Source organism: Portunus trituberculatus, chromosome 48 (assembly GCF_017591435.1).
Source record: "Portunus trituberculatus isolate SZX2019 chromosome 48, ASM1759143v1, whole genome shotgun sequence".
Taxonomy (NCBI): Eukaryota; Metazoa; Arthropoda; class Malacostraca; order Decapoda; family Portunidae; genus Portunus; species Portunus trituberculatus.
The window spans coordinates 24,699,919-24,710,885 of NC_059302.1; the positions used below are offsets into that span (position 1 = coordinate 24,699,919).

Below are 10,967 nucleotides of genomic sequence, written 5' to 3' on the forward strand. Positions count from 1 at the left end.
GAGGCAGTGGCGCAGGGTAGGTGCCTCAGCCAGCGTCCATCCAGCCTCGAACTAACAGCCAACAGCTAACAACCAACAGCGTCTCTGGTATTGCTCTCCTCATTCACCTATTGTTTGTATTCCTTCCCTCATCCGACTCCACCTCTCGTTTTCATTTTTTCACCCGTCCTTCATCTCTTGCTTCCCTTTCCTGATTCTTAATTTATTTTCCTCGATACCTCCATCTCTCGTCTTACTTTCCTTCACACCCCGTTACTTCAATTTCTCCACCATCTCTCGTCTTTCTTTCCTCTTCCTCCTTCACTTCGTTCTCGTCTTCCTTCTCTCCTTTCACATTTTTCTTTCTCGTCTTCCATTTGCTACTTCACCTCTTGCTTTCCATTCCTCTGCCTCTTCCATCTCTAGTCTCCCTTTCCTCCTCCATCTCGCGCTACTATTCCCTCTCCATCCTCGTGTTCTCTTCCAGCCTGAGACGAGGACAACTGGCGGGCTGGAATAGTGATGCTGCCTTGTATGCCTGTGTGCACGTCACTGTTCATTCCTACCTAAACTCTATTTTGGAATGTCTAGAAGGAAGTATAGCGACAGTTTAGCTTATGGAAGAACAGAGCAGAGCAGAGAAGATAAAAGAGAAGAGAAGAGAAAAGAAGAACAGACAGGAGACCTCTCAGCTAATCCCTCCTGCAGTATTTGTTATAAGGAATCTTTGTAATCACATTTCACGAAATGATTAGACTTCATACAAATATATTTCAGTAATCATATTTCTGATGTAATTTTATTTAACGAGGAAAGTCACATTAAGTTTGGTTACATTACTATAAATTCAGTTGAACCAATCAACCAAGCTAGACAGATTTGTAATACAATTTTTGCTCCATAAAAAGAGCCTTCAAAATTTACTATAGTCCTACACGCTTTATACGGCAATAATTGTATTACAAATCTGTCAAGCATGGCTGACTGGTCAAACTGAATATAAAATAACAACCAAACCAAACTTAACTTTCCTCGGTAAAAAATGATATCAGCAATATGATTACTGAAATATTTTTGTAAGATATCACAGAGGATTTAAAGCCGTTCGTTTAATTGGTGCTCAAACAACGGGATCATCTCTATTCTGGCTTGGACCACATACACTTGGACTTAATGTAATGGAGCTTCCCGGAGTACTTCGTATGGCGTGGAAAACCGACTACATATTTGAAGCCACGCACCGCATCAACTTCGATACATCCATTAGTCAATCCTCCTACACAATACTCCAGAGAGCAAGCACCACATCACCACACCTGGCACATATGGGATGGCGTGGCCCACTCTTGCTTCCCCAGACTGCTGCTTGTGCCCACCGCCAGCTGGTCCCCGCCGTGAGCCGTGAGACAAGAGCCGCCCACCCACCACTATCCCCGTCAGGTCTCCGGCGCTGCTGGTCACTTCCGAGGAGCAACGAGACACCACTCACGGTAATTAAAGTTTGCTCGCTCCATCTCTCTCTCCCTCTTCCTCCTCCACTCCGCAGCGGGAATGGAGGAAAATTGTCCCCTGAAGGGAAATTTTCACTTCGTCTCGTAAAGCGACCAACAAAACTCTTTCAAATTTTTACGACAATGAACTCTAAGAACTCAGCCAGCAGGACAACCTTCACTCCTGCATTCCCTAGTGGTGGAGGGATGAACAAACACAAACAGATTAATACAAGTGGCCAAAGTACGAAAAGTGAACAAATTACATACGTATGGAAGTGGCACACAGAAAATAATCAACAAATGAATACTCAGCCATTGTTGTCCTTACAATCTTTAGGCTTCCAGCACGCCCACCACGACCTGCGTCTCCGTACATAAAAAAAGCGCCCGAAGGTCTTCCTCTTTCTTCTAGGAGAGAAAGTAGAGGAGTAACACTAAAAAACGCCGGATTCATAGAGAAAGTAATTGGTTATACATGTCCTCTTAACCTGACAATATAGTTCTGCTACCACTACTATAGTACACCACCACCACCACCACCACCACCACCACGATACGTAATACCTTATCAAATGACAAAACCTCCCTAAGATTCTCAGCACAAGAATGGTTCAAGAACGCCATGCATCTGATTTCGTCTTTCTTTAAACACACACGCCAATTTTCTAAGCTCACATGAGGCTAGTCACTCCTTCCTATCTTTCCCCATCCCTCCCCTTGAAGTACCCTCCTCCTCCCATCCTCCTTTGCTCACTTTTTTTTATCAAACTATTTGCTTGTCTTTTCATTCCTTACTATATTTCTTTCATTCTTCTTCATCCAGTGTTCCAATCTCTCGCCTTGAATTTATTTCCAGTCAGGTCTCCCCCAACTACTTTTCCGCTCTCACCCTCACTCTCTCCCTTACTTACCCTCTCCTCCTCCCTCTCCCTCTTTCCACAAACTAAATTCATCGATGCTGCGTCAGGGTTCCACCAAAAGCAACCAAGTCCAGTCACGCCCCCAAGTGCAACCACAAGTGCAATCTTTAATACGAACTAGGCTGAAACGTTTTCCCTTCCCTGCTCTTCCCCTTAATTGCTTTCACCGGCCGCTTACAACGACGTGCCCGGCCTTGCTACATTTCCCTCTGGCTGGCTGTCGTCTGCCACGTAATGTGTGTTAGATAAAGAGGGTGAGAATTAAAAGAGATGGGAAAAAAACGAAAGGAAATTGTAACAGTTTGTTCCACGTGAAATGCTGTTGAAGCAATTAGCATCCTGTCACTTGATTTCTCGTTACCTGGAAGTATTTATTGTTAGACCATTTCGCGAGCACACATTCACAGTTTCTCTCTCTCTCTCTCTCTCTCTCTCTCTATGTTCTCCACCTCTATATCTACCTTCCCTTTATCTCCCTTTTGTTCCGCCAGATAACAACGCCATTTGTGCCGTCTTTCTTCATTCTTATCGCCTCCCATCAGCATTCAGATTCGCGCCACACAATCATGTACGGATAACAGTCAAGGGCGCTCACTACTTTATCTATGGCATGGTTTTGTTCCTCCACCTAAGTAAGCCTTTCAGTGCTGCTCTTATCACTGCCACTATCACGAGTACGCGCGTCACGGTCAGGTTTACTGTACGCGATATTTCAGCCAATTACCAGTCTTAGTTGAAAGTTTGTTGTATTGTTTTCATCGTGTTTTTTTTTCTTTCTTTTCTTTTCATTACTTCAGTTTCTTTCTAGTTTTAGTTCTTGGTAGTTATCAATGCTCGTGCTGAGATCTATTTTGGTGCACTGTTTCGCGTTGTTTAGGAATCAACGGCAAATTGTTCTAATTTCGAACTTCGGTGGCTGTATTATCACCGCCAACGCAAACGCCAACGCCAACGCCACCGCCAGCCACCACCAACAGCAACCTCCCTTCCTCTCTTCCTCCTCCTACTACTCCTCCACCACCACCACCACCACCACCTCCTGCTCCTGCTACACGACAATGTTTCCTATGCTCCTCCTCCTCCTCCTCCTCCTATTACTATTCAGCAATGTCTTCTACCCCTCTCCTACTACTACTATTCGAAAATGACTCTAGCCTTTCTCCTCCTCCTATTACTACTGAACAATGCCAATGCCTCCTCCTCCTCCTCCTCTTCCTTCTAAGCTTAATTATTAACCTGGTAATGTTCGGCCCCATCTCTTGTATTTTTAGTACTACTATATGTAAAACAATACTTCCTGCCAATCATCCTGCCGTAGGTCATCTCAGCCCCGTAATTCGACATCTTTTGAAGACCTCGCGGCATTCAGGCTTCGATAACTTGCCACTGTGTAACCCTTTAACTATTAATGGCTGAGCAAACTTGTTAAATTGATCTGGCGAATGTTCTAGGTAAGACTTGGTAAGATAACACCACTAATTGAACTGTTTGAACAATTGAGGATCGTATTTTCAAGTCGTTTCAATACTTATACGTAATGGAAGTTAGATTATAAAGGTATTGTAGATTATAAAGGTGTTTTCTTAATTCTCATAGTTTGACCCCTACAGTACTGGAACGCTTCTCTACCTTGAGTTTTGGGTATGATTAGACGATTTTATTGACATTATGGAGGTTAGAAAATTAATGGCCACAGTCTTCACTATTTTAATCCCCACATGAGTTTCTGAAGCTGTATAAAATCACCAAATAGTAACCAGAATGAATAGGAAAATGCGTCATGGTACTTACAGGGTTAAGAAGTATTTTTGGCACCTTAGGTAAATTAAAGAAACACACACAAGAGAACATAAATTAATACTTGTGAATTTTAAATTTCTAGGAGTTCAAGTATTCGTGTTGGTTTTGCTCAGTTAAAATGGGCAAGGGTTCCAGAAACTAACAAAATTATCGCACTGTCATTAACAAACACGGGTTAAATGTGTGGGCGAGGTTAAATCTACGTCTTACTCAATAGTTTTTGTATATCCGATCAAGAACAAAACAATCTTATCACTAGTATGACAGTTAAACACAGTCAGTCAGGTAAAGACTAAAAATGTCTCTCAGTGTCTCCCAGCAACGGTTCCAGTGGCAATGAGATACGTGAGGGTTTAGCGTGGGCGATCCAGAACTGTACTGGTAGCGGGGATGTGGGAGGAGCAATGGCACGGCGGGATTTAATTAAGCAGCGTGCGTGGGCGTGAGGTAATACAGCAGCGTGGCAGGCCCGATGCATACCAAGTGTTGTCACCATAGCAGCTATCACGTAATCACACCTTTGCAAAATCACTTCATTATACATAACACCGAAGCTGAATTACGAAACTTAACTGTGCTGGAGCCATCGCACCACACACACACACTTATAATTATTGTTCCGTACTGAGAGAGAGAGAGAGAGAGAGAGAGAGAGAGAGAGAGAGAGAGAGAGAGAGAGAGAGAGAGAGAGAGAGAGAGAGAGAGAGAGAGAGAGAGAGAGAGAGAGAGAGAGAGAGAGAGAGAGAGAGAGAGAGAGAGAGAGAGAGAGAGAGAGAGAGAGAGAGAGAGAGAGAGAGAGCCCATGAAGTTTTTTACTTGCAAAGGGCTGTTTGTATTATGAAATTCATTTGTTATCACAATCTGTACACAAATGGCAAACATAATAAAGTGTTCAAAGTGTTTAAAATGAGAGCGAACGGGATTCACAACTCACAAGATTTGAAAGCTTCGGAATCAAAAAAGTAAACCAGGAAGGGGATGGGGAAGGTGTCAGAGGAATTAAAATCAAGAAAAGCAGAATAACCTTCAAAATATATAAACCAATTAAAAACCAAGTAAGAAAAAAAATCCATTTACTTTTAACAAGGTCTCACGCGCTTTCTTCCATTACTCCAGGTGCTAAAAATACCACGGAAGCATTATTAGATTAAAAAAGATCAAGAAATAAGAACAAAAAGATGGTGGAGGGATGAAAGCCAAGCTGGGAGGACAGGATACACTAGGAGAAAGAAAGGGGAAGACGAAAGGGTTTGCTCTTCCACGCGCGTCCGAGCTCCGTAATCCACTTACTTGCTCTAAGGGGAGTTGCTGCAGCGCCGGGAACTCACTCTATCTTGTCTTATCCACCACCTGACGAGGCCAAGGCCCAGGGTGGTGCGGCGGCTCCTACCATGTTGTGTTCCAGCCTAGAGAAGATAGGAAGGTGGAGGGGTATTAGCTGTTTGAATGAGATCTGACTGAACACTCCCTATTTGTCTCGTGGTGTGCGCGCGTGTCCGGCTTAACCGTACTGTATGATTTATTGTGCGCCACATTTGATAACATAACTGTATGCTCCATTATAAATTAAATTCTTAATTTGTATTCTCAGAATCAGCCATAGTCTCAATCTATCCTATACACATGACAGACCATATATTTTGTTTTCTTTGGTGGATATGTTTCACTGTTCCCTTTTTTTTTTCTGGTTATATATTACTTCACTAATATAAATTTTTTCTTTAGTAACAAAGTTTAACCTTTTGTGATTTAGGTAATTCATGATTATGATCTAAGATGGACCCAAAATTATTGTAATCTTAAGTTAATGTATGTTGTTGTGGTCAATAAAATCTATCTATCTATCTATCTATCTGTGTGTGTGCGTGCGTGCACGCGCGCATGTCTCTTTGCAAGCGTTTAATTTTCTCTTAATGACTCGATCACTGATGTCATAATAATAGTTTCCAGATCCCCACTCCTCCTTTCACCCTCTCGCTCATCCACCTCTTCTCGTCCATTTGCTCCTCCTCCTCCTCCTGCTCACCAGCTCACCAGTCCCTTCCCGTCTTTTCCCTCCATCTCAGTACCTTCCCATCCCTCCCATTCTTCCCTTCCATTCTGCTCACTAGTCCCTTCCCGCCCACTCCTCTCGCTTACCAGTCCCTTCTTGTCCCTTCCCGTCCCCTCCCTCCTCCTTGCCTATAATTAAGAATCTTCCTTCAAACGGGCCGTTTTCCTTTGTCGTCGTGTTTACCTGGCCGCCACCTGCACTCACGCCACTAGTTCCCAGATTACCACACCTTAATTAGTAGCCGGACAAAGGGAAGGAGTCACTCTGCGTCTCGCCTAATTGCAATTATGAAGACGATCAATAAGCGTGCCAAGAAGGGAGTGAGTTGAGGCGCCGCGTGACGTCAACCAGTGTATGATAATTGCGCGTTTACTGTCCACCTGCCACTATGAATGACTTGTTTGCTGCTTCTGTGCATATTGTAGACCAAATATGTTGTATCGTAACGCGAGGTAAACATAATCCTACCTAAGCGAAGTTAATAATCAGATCAACCTAACCCAACGTAACCTAATCTATAGGCTTATCCAAACTAATCTAAGCTAACAGGTCCGTCTGTTTCTCTTTGGCAAATACTCGTAACTTGATGATACTTTGTACTTCTTTCCTACATTCATAGTTGCAATAATGGTGGTGGTGGTGGTGGTGGTGGTGGTGGTAGTAGCGGTAATGGTGGTGGTGGTAGTAGTCGTGATAGTGGTAGTAGTCATGATAGTGGTAGTAGTGGTGGTAGTAGTCGTGATAGTGGTAGTAGTGGTGGTAGTAGTCGTGATAGTGGTAGTAGTGGTGGTAGTTGTCGTGATAGTGGTAGTAGTGGTGGTAATAGTTGTGATAATGGTAGTAGTATTTGTGGTAGTAGTAGTAACGATTAATAATAATGATAATAATAATAACAATAATAATAATAATAATAATAAAAATAATAAAAATAATAATAATAATAATAATAATAATAATAATAATAATAATAATAATAATAATAAAAATAATAATAATAAAAGCGAATGAATGAGAGAATTACGCGCAGCAGTTCGGTTATTTAACAAATCTGCGCCGATTAAGACCGATGCTTGTTACCACACCAATAGTTACTAAATAAATACTTACTTACCTTTGCGATGTGGAACAGGTGCATGTCTACAAATTTCCCAGGTAACCAAACCCGATACAACCGCCCTACTCCGCAGCCTGAGGCACGTGTACTGGCGGCCTGCTGTCTAGGGTCTGGTGTCTGGGTCTGGCTCGACGCACTGGTTCGAAACGGATTCGTACCCATGCATGACTTCACCTGCTTTGTTAAGCTAATTGGCTATCGAGTTTAGGTTGGGTAATCTAGAATACATGAAGGCTTTTAGTAATAATTACTGACTAAATCACACCACCTGTCCATTGTATCCGCATAAATGGAATAATGGGCAGGGAAAAGCTCGAAGGAAACCACTCACGTGAGACTAATGACCCATCAAGGTGTTTTTCCGTCACTCGCGGCTGCCGTGTTGCTCGGAAAAAACGCCGATTTAATGAGACGACTCTTTATCTCGGCGTTCCCTGGGACTTATTGGATTTCTTTGGCCACACCGGTGTGACGTAAACGTGAACTGGGCACGATGTCCCCACCAACGCTACACCAACACATTACCGCACAGACAGGCAGTTACACTCTTCCCAAAACACAATAGCACCCGTAGACCAGACCAGACAATACCTACTATACATTTCAGCGGTGGACGAGCGGTGTTTTTTGCAGATATCTCCTAAACGAATCGTTGGATGAGTATGATATTTCAACACTCTATCTTGAACATCCGTTCGTAATTTATGGTTAACATACCACAGTGCTATATGTGTTATGTGAGGAGTTTACTCATGAAAAATAACACAAAGCCGATGAGTCATGTTGACGCATTCGAATGAAAGTGTGGCCCCCCACACACCCACCCAAACCATTCCTAACCACTACTACGTCTCCCCCGTCTCGGAAGTTCTCGCCCTCTTTATCCCTCCTCTCCTCTCCCTAGCTCCTCGCCTCCCTCACTCCTGTGTCCCTCCCTACTTCTCCCACCACTGTATTTATACATTATAATGTTCTGTAAGTGTGTATGTATAGATATGATTATTAACGAGTATGGTACAATTTCATGAAGGCAAGAAGTGGTTCACGTTGATAATTACTGTACAACAGCACGTTTACGTGTAGTATATAGAAGAGCCATGTTTGCAGTCGTTATGGTCAACCATGTGAACATGATGTGCTGGAATTACCTGTGACCTGGACCTTCTACTGTTAGGAAAAGTTGATACTCTTATTGCGTACTGTCTACCTATTGATCATAAAAAGTGGTCCAGTTTATATATAATATTATTTTGTTGTTAGATACGTTGCTTATTATCCAGCTATACGGCCATTAACAGCGGAATTAGCTATTGCTTTCACGGTCGTTTGACCCACTCTGGTTTTCATGTCCACATATACCAGCAATTGTATTAAATAATATTATTAATGTATGATATGTATGTATATACTGACGTATGTAATTATTATACCTATACGTATGTAATTACAATAGGGAAAAAAAAATCAAAGGTGGAAGGCTGATGGTGTGAATAGGGGGTGAACAGTGAAGCGGGAAAAAGGGTCATGCGATACTGGGGTAGAGAAGGAGTGGTCTGGGGGTACTTCAGGGTGGTGGTGGAGGGGTTAGACGAGTATCCCACACTCGTCCGATTCTGTATAACACCTTTGATATGATGACTGCATTAGGCGTAATATCACTCGGTAAACTCCTCACATAACACATATAGCACTGTGGTGTGTTAACCATAAATTACGAACGGATGTTGAAATATCATACTCATCCAACGATTCGTTTAGGAGATATCTGCGAAAAACACCGCTCGTCCACCGCTGAAATGTATAGTAGCTAGTTTCCTCTATTATTTGGATGAATGTTTGAAATTCATCTCTTTCATTTTACCCCTGCAGTACCAGGACACGTTTTCATGTTCATTCTGCTTACCATTTTGTGATTTTATGCTGATTCAGACACTTATATGGGGATTAAAATAGTGAAGACTCTGGCCATTAAACTTCCGACCTCCATAGAACCTGCCTAATGCAAATAAAATCGTCTAATTACAACCAAAACTCAGGTAAAAATGCGTCCCAGTCTTTAAGGGGCTAAGTGATTTCTTGTAAAATAGTTATAGATGCTTGAAGACAAAGGCAAAATGGAGTTACCGTAGGACAGGATGAGACGACACTACATTACACGAACAGACTGATGCCACGAGGAGTCGTATACTTGTACGTTATTATTAATTTTTGACTAGTAAAGTTGGAACTATTGAGTTTCAAAACAATGATTGAGTTATTGCTCGTCTCGTACTGGTTGACAAAAATTGGATCTCTCTATAAAAAAAGTGACAGCGAGTTTGAGTTACCAGGAATACAACACAGCCAAGTCATTAGTAACAAGCCATAACAAGATCTTGGAACGGGGGGAGGAAAAAAAACAAATCAAGGGTTGGTTTTCAAGTGCTAGCCAACGATGCCATACAACGAATACAACAGTGTGCCTATCTTATATTTCTTTCGACATTAAGTATGGCGGCACCAACGAAATAATACGCAATCACCACCATCCGCTGGTTTCATCACCATCCCCGAGCAATTATTGCGTCAAATTTACGTAATACTGAAAGACTAAACACACTCAAGTATATCAGTTCGAGATATTTCCACGTACTCAGTTTGATAAGGCGTTTTATTGCAATGGCAAGAGACCATTAGCGTAATTACCTATAATACGTCCGCCTCCCCTTTCCGTACCATCCCCCACATGATACATACTTAAGATCCGTGCCTGTATCTACCGCGGCTGTATTATAAATGTTTACTAAAATGAGTGTACAGGCGAGTGTTCGTTGGCTGCGGGATCCACGTGAGAGGAAACACACGGCTGTACTGAGACCGCCGGAGAGTAAGTTGCCGGCTTGGTGTAGATCATAAAGACTTCCCATGCCAGTTTCCTTCATGGTATTCTACCGTTATTAACCAACCCATACACTGTCATAATAAATCTAAGCCAGCGTCGCCACCTTCACATTACATTACCGGACGCAACCTTCTCGTTCGCAGGTCACCAGCTGGAATGGGGGTGGTACGCCGGTTAATCAGCTCTTGTGTAATCCCTGCCACAAACACACGTACCTCCTCACCTCTACTCACAAGCGACACATCATCACCGCCTCGCTATCAACACACTCAAGGTTCTCTTATTGAAGTAGATCAGTACTGTACCTAGAGCGGCGTCAGAAGCACAGAGGACGTCCACCAGTCCCATGCAGTAGCCAGTCAGCTAACCTGCTAGGGTCTGTTTCGGTTGCTCGCCTCCGCCAGCCAGGGGTAATCTTTTTCAGCAGAAGATCGTCTTGCGCACCTCACATACACAACAACAATATCTTAATTAATCCCTCCAATACTGGCTCACATTTTTACCTTGAGATTTATGTACGATTAGACCATTTTATTGACATTAGGAAGGGTCTATGGAGGTCAGAACATGCCTATAGTGTCTCTATCACTTTTTTGAGTACTTATTATATAGAGATAGTTTCCTGTACAGACGGCTCCTACCGTTATTTTTAGCTAAAGCGACATGTAAACTTAAGAGATTTTAATAGGCCATATCACTGGCCAGAAGTCATGACATGTGCATTAAG

General features: G+C 42.6%; 1 long non-coding RNA gene across 2 annotated transcripts in view; it reads right to left on the bottom strand.

Moving 5' to 3' along the window:
* Nucleotides 1-10,627, bottom strand: part of LOC123498757 — an 18,926-nt gene extending 8,299 nt beyond the window's left edge. Inside the window, exons 1-2 of one of the 2 annotated variants that reach the window (XR_006672787.1) lie at nucleotides 10,546-10,627; nucleotides 5,483-5,598 (exon numbers count right to left, since the gene is read on the bottom strand). This is a non-coding gene — a long non-coding RNA (uncharacterized LOC123498757). Of the gene's footprint in view, nucleotides 1-5,482; nucleotides 5,599-7,356; nucleotides 7,482-10,545 lie in introns of those variants that run through there. The other variant, XR_006672788.1, reaches the window with a different exon arrangement.
* Nucleotides 10,628-10,967: the final 340 nt, after the last annotated feature.